The sequence below is a fragment of the Octodon degus genome, unplaced genomic scaffold (genome assembly GCF_000260255.1).
Source record: "Octodon degus isolate 3935 unplaced genomic scaffold, OctDeg1.0 scaffold00024, whole genome shotgun sequence".
Taxonomy (NCBI): domain Eukaryota; kingdom Metazoa; phylum Chordata; class Mammalia; order Rodentia; family Octodontidae; genus Octodon; species Octodon degus.
Window position 1 is genome coordinate 16,895,876 of NW_004524600.1, and position 12,090 is coordinate 16,907,965.

The 12,090-nt window shown below is 41.6% G+C and overlaps 1 protein-coding gene across 4 annotated transcripts in view; it reads right to left on the reverse strand.

Annotated features, from left to right (window-relative positions):
• Hivep2 (human immunodeficiency virus type I enhancer binding protein 2) overlaps positions 1 to 12,090 on the reverse strand; it is a 194,829-nt gene that overhangs the window by 76,164 nt on the left and 106,575 nt on the right. For 3 of the 4 annotated variants that reach the window (XM_004628548.3, XM_023712167.1, XM_023712169.1), the window contains exon 2: positions 7,628 to 7,740. The gene's annotated coding sequence lies outside the window, so the exon portion shown is untranslated. Of the gene's footprint in view, positions 1 to 7,627; positions 7,741 to 8,074; positions 8,096 to 12,090 lie in introns of those variants that run through there. The other variant, XM_023712170.1, reaches the window with a different exon arrangement.

The following is a 12,090-nucleotide window of genomic DNA, read 5'->3' on the forward strand; positions in this document are numbered from 1 at the left end:
TGGTGCTGGGGGATTGAACCGCGATCCCTGTGCTTTGCTAAGCTTGTTCTAAGTAGGTGCTTTAGACCACTGAGCCATCTCACCAGCCCCAAGGCCAACGTTCTTGCAGTATTGAAGCTTACAAAACTTTCTCAGGACTAGCACACTTTCAAGCGATTTCTTTGTATGAAAGTAATTCTCCCACCTGTCAAAATCTTGCCCATGTTTAAATTTTTTCTTGGGAAATATTACCTGTTCCTCAAGCACTTTACCCCGACACTTCCATGAGAAAAATAAGTATTTATTTTCTCTTCGGCACTTACAAACTATTTTATTTAATCTTTTTTACTTCTATTTTTGTTTTTTGGATTTGTGAGACAGGGTCTTGCTATGTAGTTCAGGCTTGTCTTGAATTGACTATGTATCTTTGGCTGACCTTGGACTCACAGCACTCCTGCCTCAGCCTCCCAAGTGCTGGGATTGCAATGCACCACACGCCTGGCTTATCTGGACATTTTTGAGGAGTCTACTACAAGCTTTCTCATACTCACATGGGCTGGTTAGTAGTCTTATCTCACTTTAAGGCCAAGACGCAAGCTTGCTGATCACTGTACCCCTCTACAACAGCAGAATACTAGATTGCGGATGGCAGAACTGCCATAAATATTCATTGCATTTAACCAAACTAAAGCTTTTACAAATAGCCAAAAAAGCTCAAGTTTTGTGTAAGAAGGATATAGGCTCAAGCCAACACAGTGTTGGCGTTTGTGATGATTGGTGTTCTCAAAATTTCCACTTAAGGCTGATGACAGAATCAAGCTCTGTTACAGTCAATGAATAATTTATTTGTGCACAAAACATTCTGTTAATGGAAATCTTTTTATGGATCAAGATCTAAAATATATTCACTGCTCTATAAGTATTAAATGTTTACTTTGGTCATTAATACACAGATCGAGACAAATAACAACTACAGGGGTCATTATATGCTCTTACATTGAATGAATCAAGAGTATCTCTCCTGAAATTCATAAAGCCCACCTTGGATGGGGATGGAGTGGGTTACATTGAAACCAACCACCTCACTATTGCCATCCAATTAAAGAGCTAAGGTTTGCTTTTGTCAGAAGTAATACCAATTGGAAGAATTACTTTAGATTCAAACAGCTACTGCATTTCTAAAAATTTTAGCATTCAATTAAAATTCCCCTTGCTTCCCTAAACTAGACTGTCTCCATCCCGTACATCACAGAAAAAGAGAAATGTGTGTTTGTGCATTCCCGAGATGCTGCAGCCTGCCAAAAAATGTTCCTTCGCTGTGCTATTTCAGCAAGTCGTGAGATGGCAATGATCCTGCTCCTCAAAAGGAAAAGATAGCTATTTTTCCTGCATGTTTTTATTTTAGGAGGCTGAAAGGCACACTTCTGGCTGTTGAGAGTACTCTGACACGTCCGAGTCCTGGGGAGTTGAATTCGGGAGGTGGGGGCTGGCAGGGCTAGGGCCGAGAAAACCCCAAGTCACCCTAAGCTCTCAGAAAATAGCTAAGGATCCGAAATAAGAGAACAAAAAGGAAGATAACTCAAGTCAGCCAGTGAATTTCTTTCCAACTCTAAGCCCTTCTGGAAAAAAAGGAATAAGTAGAATAAAATATAAGCTTTTTACGTACATTTGCCACAAGCATGACTGGTATACCATCAAATTCACCATGCTACCACCCAAACTAGACTCACTTTTAACTTGATTTTTCTACTAAAAGCTGTATGTAAATACCGAGGCTCAAAGCCTGAAGTCATTGCTGACAGCTGCCTTTTGCCCCCCACCCCTAGAGCATGGGCACAAACCCTTGCTCTATGACAAGGGTGCGCGCGCGCGCACACACACACACACACACACACACACACACCATCCCCAATTAGACAGGCCCTCAATGTCTTCCTGTCCTGTCCTTCCTATTGTCTGCGCCTGCCAGTCCTCCCAGACAGCACTCCCACTCAGGCACTCAACACCTGTCTGATACAGTCAGGGGATGAGGAGGGACTCTCGGTCCAGCTGGCAAATTTCCACTGAAAGCTAGGACTGGGCAGAGTGCCTTTGGGCACACAGGACCTAGGGACCGTTACCAGGGGTAGTGACCTGTGGAAGTGTCCAGAGAACCTTAGAGAAAACAATTTGAGCTGAACACAGTCACAAGGACACCAGGATGCAAACCCTGCAATGTCAAGAAAGGAGGAAGAGACAACAGGAAGTTAAGTCAGAAAGAATTCCCTGAGCCTGGCACAGAGTGTTCACTCAAGTGTTCTGTTCAGAGCATTTGCACTGACAGCGTGGGAGGAGACAGAAAGGGCACAACACGAGGTGGCAGCTCTGGAGCTAACTGGAGCTAGCGTACCCTAAGCTTGCCAGGGCTGCTGCACCCGCCCATCCCACCCCAGCTTCAGTACCACTACACACCACCCACACCACCTCTCAGATCCATCTTCCCAAGGAAGCCTCAAACCACCTCACTGCTTAGGGGCCTCCAGGCAGAGCTGAGTGACCAGCTCGCAGCTCGGCCTTGCTGTCAAAGCACCTGAGTCCCAAACTCACACGTTCACACCTGCCCCTCCCAGCGTCCTGCACGTTCAGAGGCCTTATTTTTGTCCTACTGAATCTTCCCTGAGGATGATTATTTTTATTGCTGTATAGCAGCCAAGACAAGGAGAATGAAACATCCTTATTGGGAAGGCAGAGGTTTTTGTTCTGTTTTGTTTGGTGGGGAAGAGTGTCATTTTTCTTTAAGAGCAATTGTAGTGTATGCGTTCAAAAAGTTCACTAAACCATTATCATTTGTTCTAGTGACTCTGCTCTGGACATTTACCAGCAGAGATCAGACTTGTTGGTTCATCTCACTGTGATTAAAAATCTATCTATGCCCAGGAGGAACCCCAAAATACATTTTTAAAAGTAAACTCATGGCTATGTATTTTTATTTTTTATTAGGGCCAATATTTCTTTAATATCTACATATTTTTAAACAACCCCCCATGGTTAATAGGGAGTGAACACTTGGACACAGGCCCCTTACCCTAAATTATATTTTGAGACAGGGTCTAAGTCTCGGAGTGGCCTAGCCTGGGTCCCAACCTGGAATCCTCCCACCTGGGCTCCCAGAGTGGTAGGATCACAGCCGTGCACCAGCACACCCAGAAGGCTGGAGAGGACGCCAAGAAAATAAAGACTTACTTTTATCCTCAAGGAGCTGACAGTGGCGTATGAGATTAAAAAGCAACTCACATAAATTGCTATAAAGCACAAGCACAAAAATGCATATGAGAAGTAGCAATTGTTTCAAGTGTTAAGTGGAGGCTGGGGGCAGGCACGGTCACACACGAAGACAAGCATCGTAAAATAAAAGAATTCACCAGACTGCGACATACGTAAAGTGCATTAGCCATGAATGCACACAGATGATGCAGAAAAGCAGCTGTAGAGGCCAATTTGCCTTTTGGGGACTCATCGACAGCAATGGGATATCAAGTTCAAATGTGAAATGGAAATCTCTACGTGGAGAATTTTGTCCAATATGGTATATAATTTAGAAATTTATGGTAAACTCTGTCATTGTCATGGGAGCCGGAATTCAAGAAGCCGTTCTGAATGTATGAGTGGAGATGATAAGATTCTCAGAGCAGAGAGAACAACTGGATAACATACCAGTTGGCATTGTTACACAGGTTAAGCCAAGCAGAGACCCGGCCAATTCACATTCTTATCCCACACCGTTAGCACCGTGAGATCTGATTCTTCCCCCAAATCTTAATGAGACTTCTATTTCCTCACATAAGTCATCCTAAACGGAATATAGCAACCACATCCATAAAGCTCCAAAATTTGGTTTCCGCCAATTGACAAGAGCGGCATGCTCCCGGTGACTGACATGCTATCCTAAGCAGAAGAACCAGGTTCCTTCTAGCGCTAGGACTCAGGAGGGCTGTGGCTCAGCTGTAACACAGCCACCTCCTGCAGCCTCTGTTTCCCCACACACAAAATCAAGTGTGCACAGTGTAGATATGGTAGCTATTTTCTCCAGTGAGATTGCATACACCATTTGTGAAGGGCAAACTAATCCCTGAATGTTAATATGCATCGTCATCAAAACAAGCTGAAGGACGTCTCTGTTACACTGTGGAGTTTTCTACACACGGAGAGTGAAAAATGAGTGATTCCTCCACATGGCTAGCCTAACCTGCAAGCTGAAGGAAGGAGAGAACACTGAAATGATTAAGAAAGCAGCCTCTGGTCAGGGTTTCAGACAGCTATGGAATGCTCCTAGGACAAAAATGTGCTTTGCTTGTACTACTGTTTTAATTAATGTTTGCTGAATGACCTGTGAACAAGTGAACAAGTATAGTCAAGTGAAACTTTTGAACACCAAAGCCAGATGCGTCAAGTTGTAGATGAGCCTGGAGTCCGGGGCCTCACCGCAGCTTGTAACTACTCCAACACAAAGGTGGATACCCCTCAGTTAGTGGGAAACACAAGGTACCGGAAGAGAAGAGCTGGCTACGCCTGAACAGCTGGGACAATGTCCCTCTATGAAAGGAAACCATTTGAGAGACCTAGCAGACACGTTATAGTAAGCCCTCAGACAACACCAGTACACCTCGTTGGCTCACTGTTCAGATCTTTATACGACTAGCTAAAATGTGTTCAAATAATTAATTAAAATTTCTTCTCTTTATTTTCCTAGTTGTTGTAGATAATAAGGGAAAAAGCACATGAAAGCACACAAACCTTTCTAAACGTAGTAACTATGTAATTCTCAGAAAGTTAATTACTACTCTGAAAGCCACTATCCTCAAATGAATTATGTGATACTTAATTCTTACTTTCAAAAGATTTTGTGCTTATAGCTCAGATCCTCGATCACAGAGGTTGTCCAATAAATATGAAAGTTTTTCACCATCTTTCCTGAGAAGAAATGCCACTTACACAACTCCTAAGCAATTACATCCAATGCAATGACAGAATATGAATCTGAAACTACACACCTGAGCGATTTAGGACTCCGATTCCAGCTGACATTACCTCAAAATAAATAATGTGAAGACCAGCCAAAAAAGACCATCACCTATTTGAAGAAAAGCAGCACTATTGTAAAGATACAATCATTCATATTTATTATATTTCACAAAAAAAGTTAAAAAGGGGAAGGTATCTGAATGGTTGAGGATTTTCTTTTTTTACAAACCATTTTCTACTTACTGCCGATTTGTGATGGGGGAAACTATCTGGAAGAAAATCCTCACTTAGGGTAAAATAAGCGACCAGGATTGGAGATAAGGCACAGAGAGGTTGCTGGCTATGTCTTCTGTGCGCATTCTGAAACAAGCTTACCAATATCAGATGAGTTGGTAAAATAACTGAGAAAACACATTTGCCTACAGAGTGAAGCCCGTGCTGCCAGACTACAGACCAGCTGTCATGCGATTATTAAAATATGATTGTTGGGCCAGCCAAATAGCTCAATGGATTGAAGCACCCACAAGCAGTCACAGCAGGGCTAGGGTTCAATCCCTGGGACTGCTGTGCTGGCCCCACCCCCAGGGCGCACTGAGATGGCAATTGAGACTGGGCGTGGTGGTGTGAGCCTATAATCCCAGCTCTTGGGAGACTGTAAACAGGCGGACCACATCAGTCACCCAGAGTCCAATCTAGTTGAGAACCTGAACACCCTGTAGACCATTCCCTAAAAAAAAAAAAAAAACAAAAACAGACTGCTATGTTTAAACAACCACTGCACATCCATTATTGGTGCCACCGATCACTGTCACCATACGCACTGGTATTTCGCAGGCTCCTGCTATCGGCAAGTGTGCAGTCCCCCGAGAACCTCACCAATGAAGCAGTACGCTTATCTCACATCAAAGCACGCTGACTTGGACCAGCCACTGAGGCCGGAGGATGCCAGCACTCACAGTGCACCAAGCAAGCAGGCCTTCCACACTCACTATCCTGGCTACATCCACGCGCAGGAGATGCCTGACAAAAATGGTCTCCTACACGTAATTTAAAAGAGGCGCCGCTACTTGATGTTCAACTTTAACTCTGTAATCTACTGCAGCAACAACTGTACAGAATTCAATACAGAAGACCAAACATGGCAGACAATGACATTTTAGTTGCTGATTCAGAGCATTAACGTTTGCTTTGTAGCTTCTAGCACAGGTACTGAAGAAAGTAAGGATCTGCTTTGGAAACCTTTTAAACACCTCTCTTCCTGACAGGTTTTTCGCTTCACTGCCTTACACCCCTTTAGTCATCCAAACATCTTCTTTCCAAATGACACTGTGTGCCCATAACAATAAAAATCTTGTTGACAAATGAGACTGAAGGAGAAGATTCTCTGTAGTTCATACTTTTGCCCTTCCTGCTCTCACCGGATACTCAAGAGCAACGCTAACAAATCTGGTTCCAGGGCAGTTACCAGAAGCGATACTGCTCTGGACAAGGCTAAGAACTGCAGCTGTGCACACACTGTAAAATACTATCCCTGAAAGCCCACCTACAACCCCAAGTCTTAAGATGGGTTCATGTGACTTGGAAGTTGGCTCCCAGAATGATTAGACATTTTCCACCTTTATTCGTTACCACTCATCCAGTTTTTAAATAGCTCCATTATATTTGGAGAGAAATTAAGGAACGAGCTGCACAGTTTGAGAATCATGAAAAAAAAAAAAATTAGAATTTCAGAAACTCAAATCTTGTGAGCTAAATTAGGAAAACATAATTTTTTCCACATTTTCTGTTGCTGTCTAAAGGGTTAATTAAATCATGAGTCTGCCTGAGTTTAAAAAAAAACAAAAAAACAAAAAAACTAACCCTCTAAAATCAGTATCATTTAGCTTCCTGATGCCAAAAATCTGTTTGACAGAGCAGGCTTTACTATACTGACATTTTAACAGTAGCCAAAGTCCTGTTCCCACTAAATTTTGTCTTGGCAGTAATGATAATCTGCTAACAGCAGAAACTCCTCTCAGTTCCGAGTTCTCTAACTCTGGAGTTTTCCACAGCAACCAGGGCCACGGGAAAACTGAAGTCAAGAGCCCAAAATTTGTGTGAAATGAGAACAGCTTAATAAAAACAGATGCTACCTTACTCAAAAAAAAAAAAAAAAAAAAAAATTCATTATTCCTTAGATCTGAATCTGACAAGATGAAATTATACAGAAAAAAAATCTCATTCAAAGTAAAATCTCATAGTCTCGAATTACCACCAGGCCCAGACAAGAAAATCACTAGCAAATGAGTGAATGCAGGAGGACTAAGGCCTGGCCAGAGTTGCTTAGTAGTCAAGCCTGAGCTTCCTTTGCACAAGGCCTGATTTAATCCTTAATATTCCCTGAAGAAGAGAAATAAAATACAATGGACTTGAAACTATAGATGACATTTTCTCAATGATCAGCTAAAATCATGGTATTTCCAAAAATGTATTAAAGACTTAAAAAATATTTTCAGTGGGATAATATCCCAGATATTGATCACAGACTTTGAGGACTTCAAATCATTACCATCAAGATTTCACAGTAAGTGTACTTCATATTGTGCTTGAGATAGCTTTCTCACAGCTTTGAAATCAAATCACACAGAAAGTATTTGGTGCGACTTACTGAACGGCTGAATGTTGAACAATTGGTGAAACAGCTTTCCAGTCAAATCAGTTCACTTAATTTTTCAAACAGATCTGATCACCATCATCTTCTAAAAAATTTAAAGACTCCACCTAATGAGGGAAATAAAAGCAAAAGCAGCATTTAATCCAGAGAAGCTTTGCATGAACCACACGCTAATAACACAAAAATCAAATCACGACTATTACTGTATCTTATCCTAAATTACTGTGCTACTTAAAACTATAAAACATTTTTTTAAAAAAAGCATTTTGAAAATAAGATAAGTTTCCAGTTAGAAGTAAAATAAATGCTGAAGCATAGGGAAACACTGAAAAACACAGCAAAGTGTGAGGGAAGAGTTTATTTCAGTACTGTTTGTCCCACGGAAATGATGGCCACACAATTTCTGGATATTAAAAGCTGAAATGAGGGTTGGCCAAATACCTCGGAGGATTAAAGTGCCTGTAATCCCAGGTCTTTGTGTAATCCCAGGTCTTTGGAGGCTGTAAACAGGCGGATCACTATGAGTCCCATCTAGCAGTGAGACCCTGAACAATTTGTACACCCTTTCCTAAAAATACGAAAAAAAAAAATCTGAAATGAGAAAAGGATGCAAATAATCCTCATTGATTCTTATAAGTTACTGATGCAACAAAAATGTGTATACTGCAGTCCCTAAACATCTTTAAAATATAATCTCACTTATCAGACAGAAACCTGATAAATTACTTCCATCTAACGAATGGAAGTCCTGGGACAAAGTCACTGGGACAAAGTCACTAGTGTGAATTGCAAATCATTCTCAGAATACTCTTGCTCCTGCATAAAGTGTTTACTGTGATAAGGAAATATAAGTACCTTAATTATGGTTTATAAATATTAACATTAATGAATATTAATAATTTATTCAAACTGTTTTACTAGCAGAAATATCTTTTCTGATGGCCAAACAATAAATTACAACGTCAGGTCCAGCAGAAGTTTCGAGAGAAAACAAGCACTATCTCAACTGGGGAAAGCTGACAATAAACACTGGGCGGCATGAGGATGAGCAGAAATGTGCCACAGAACAGCCACTCCCAGCTCCTTCCAAATCAGACTGCCCTCGAGCAGACTTAGCGTGTTAGGATGTATTAATATTTTAAGGTCCCAGAACAAGAAACGCAATCATATTCACCTGAAAATTCCAAAACATATTTCAAAGCAGTAAATATATGATTTTTTATTATGCAGTTTCAGAATGTGAGTCACCACCTGCGCCTCCCCAGATCCCACTACACATATTAGTAAAATAAACTGAGGGCTAATGGCAGCATTATAAATAAAAGTTGGTAGGCATACGCCGTCCATTTGTAATACAGTATTACAAAGCACTTTGTAAAAAAAAAGTTGCTAACAATGGCTAAGACAAATAGTAATAATTACATATGCTTAGAAATCTGCAGTCATCATGGGAAATAGCTTTAATTTCCCAGAAACCTACGTGTAGATTCTAGCCTCAGTGTTACTAATGAAGCCTTCATCTAGGAGATTCATTTGGATATTGTCTCACAAGACTTCTTTTTTTTTTTTAAGGGAAGGGTCTATAGGGAGTGTTCAGGGTCTCACTATTAGATTGGCTCACAGTGATTCTCCTGTTTACAGCCTCCCAAGAGCTGGGATTACAGGCACGTGCCACCACGCCCAGTCTCAACAGCCATCTCAGCGAGACCTGGGGGCAGGGCCTACATGGCAGGCCAGAGGATCAAACCCTAGGCCCCTGCTCCTGCTTGCAAGCACTTTAATCCACTGAGCTATCTGGCCAGCCCTTCACAAGACTTCTTCAGGGTCTTCATTATCATTCTAGAGTTCTTGCCATTACTATAACAAGACAAGTGTCATATGTATTGGTTATTTTATTTGTTTGTTTGTTTTGCAGAACTGGGGATGAAACCCACAGCCAACTATGCTAGGCAAGCATGCTTCCACTGAGCTACCCCCTGCCCATTCTTTGATCATCCTAAATTACTGTGACTCAACAAATACAGTCATCTAAACAATGAAGTACAAAAGGGCACAACACATATATCTTTTCTACTTAAATCTTTAGAGCTGTGAAAAATATTCCTGTATTTTCCCAGCATTTTATCATAAAGTTAAAATGGTTCTTTCAGTAACAGTGGTAGCTAGCCTCACAGTATCATACCATGCCTGAATAGCTGCACGACATGTTGGTATCGATGCTGGTACACTGTTCAAACAACTTTCTTTTGATTAGTCCCTTTCCAGAAACTAAGCTAGGAGGTTTCCCCTTGTGATGTAAACAAAAGCAACTCAAAGATTATTAACAATCCATTCCCACTGAGTTTTCACCATACTAAGGAAAATCAACCTATACGAAGTCTAAGCCTACCATCCCTTTTTTAGTCCTTGCTTATTTCTTAGAGAAAACACTGTTTTCCTCAATTATGTAATTCTGGCCTCCTAAGAAATCTGAAATTTCTGCGTGTGGACCAACATGGTAAACGGTATTACTCCTAGACAGCGGTATGATTGGGTTTTTTCCTAACTATGGTGGTCAGAGTAAGTGGTTGGTGATTTCAACTGATTGACACACGTTTTAGTGTTTACAGATTGCCTAAAAAGTGGTGGTAAGCTCAATTCATACCACAGCTCAGAGGTGGTAAGGACAAACTGGAGTTGGCCGATGAGCCTGGAATTCTAGCTACTGGACGGCTGAGGAAGGAGGATCGCAAGTTTGAGGCCAGCCCCGGCAGTACAGTTAGATCCTGGGACAAAATATACAGAAATGTCAATGTCTCAAAATATGAGGGGGAGAAAAGTAAATAAAGGAAAGCAAAGGTGCAGCACAGTGTGAGGGGGTAAAATAAAGTATCAAGAACAAAATACAGTAATATATTAGACACCCCTATCGGTCATTCAGTTAAATGACTGCCACAGGTTAGCAGAACGGATGCAGATATGAGGCCTGCTTAGCAAGTAAGCCTCCAACATACAAACCACAATACGACGTTTCCTCAGGGACTTTCATTTTACAGAGCACTACTCATCCACAGCGAAAGATAAACTCGAGCCATGTATAGCTAAAAGGATGGACCCTACGACCATCCTGTAAGGTGAAACAGACCCGGCACGTGTGTAAACATCACATGGTCTCGCAGATGTGCGAAGCTGAAAGTGCAAAGAAACAAATGTATCACAGGTATTACGTAATAGGAAGAGAAATTGTTCACCAGGAAAAGGGAACCAGGAGGAAGGATGGAGAAAGGAAGGAAAGACGAAAAACATGAGAAAAGGATAAAACGAAAACAAAGCTTCATAAATAAGGAGAGGAAGGGGGGTTGAATAGAGGGGTGGGGAGTAGACACAAAAAAGAACCAAGATATGTCATGCACAGGTACAAATTCCTTCTGATGAATGTAATTATTATATTTAAATGGTATCAGTTAACTTAATAATGATCAAAGAAACTGAACAATGACACCTGACTTAACACCTGCCACTGATGGTAGATCACTACAATTTCTAAACCCCCAAAAATGCATCACCTACAACTATTTTCTAACCTGATGGAGGGGCTTAGTCTGAACTCCTTTGCCTTCAGTCTGCTTCTCAGTCAGGGGTATGTTGGCTCCGTGAGCAAATCCAAGCATATCTTAATGTTTCAATCCTTCACATGGTCTGAACAATGGAGTAATCCATCACTAGCTAATATTTGATCGTGCTTGTCGCCAATTGGTCTGTTCCAGGCATTTGTGTATAATCCATCAGAGGTGCCTACAGTGCTGGGCTGGTGTGGCTGTCTGTAGCTGAATGGCTCCCCAGGGGTAGGACACAAGAACCACTCTCCAGAGTTTACGGGACACTCCCCGGAGCAGCAGCTCAGTGATCGGATCTGTTGCAACTCCAAGCACAGTAATTTTGCTCATGTGGCGAAGGGCACGGTGGAGTAAGCTCGTGAGTCACAAGGTGTTTCAGAGAGACCTAACACTTAAGTGGTCCTGAAAGGCGGCCCTCTTATCGACAACAGAATGGAGGCTCCGAAGGTCACTCCCTCAAGACGTGCTGCTAGGAGCAGGCTTCCTGACTCTTACCTTCCTTCCCCTGTTCATCCTAGAGACGCTCACGTCATGTGACTGGCGCTGTGTCATGTGCAGTCTTCATACACATTTTATATGTGACAGGCGGGTTTTATTACTATTGTTTCATTACATTCAAATCTACAGCAGGGCTACCGTATTCCCCTCCTTGTTTGCTTTTTTCGCCAAAGATTCTTTGATATTTCCTTATGTGCACTGTATATTCGCCAAATTCTCATCCACTCTTTCTAGATTATAATCTTTAATTGAATGCATTACTTGCTCTCAATATTTAACTACACTTTTAAAAAGTAGAATTTGGAGTTCATAAGATATGAACTGAATTGTATATGTCTTATATATCAATATGCATCATATAAG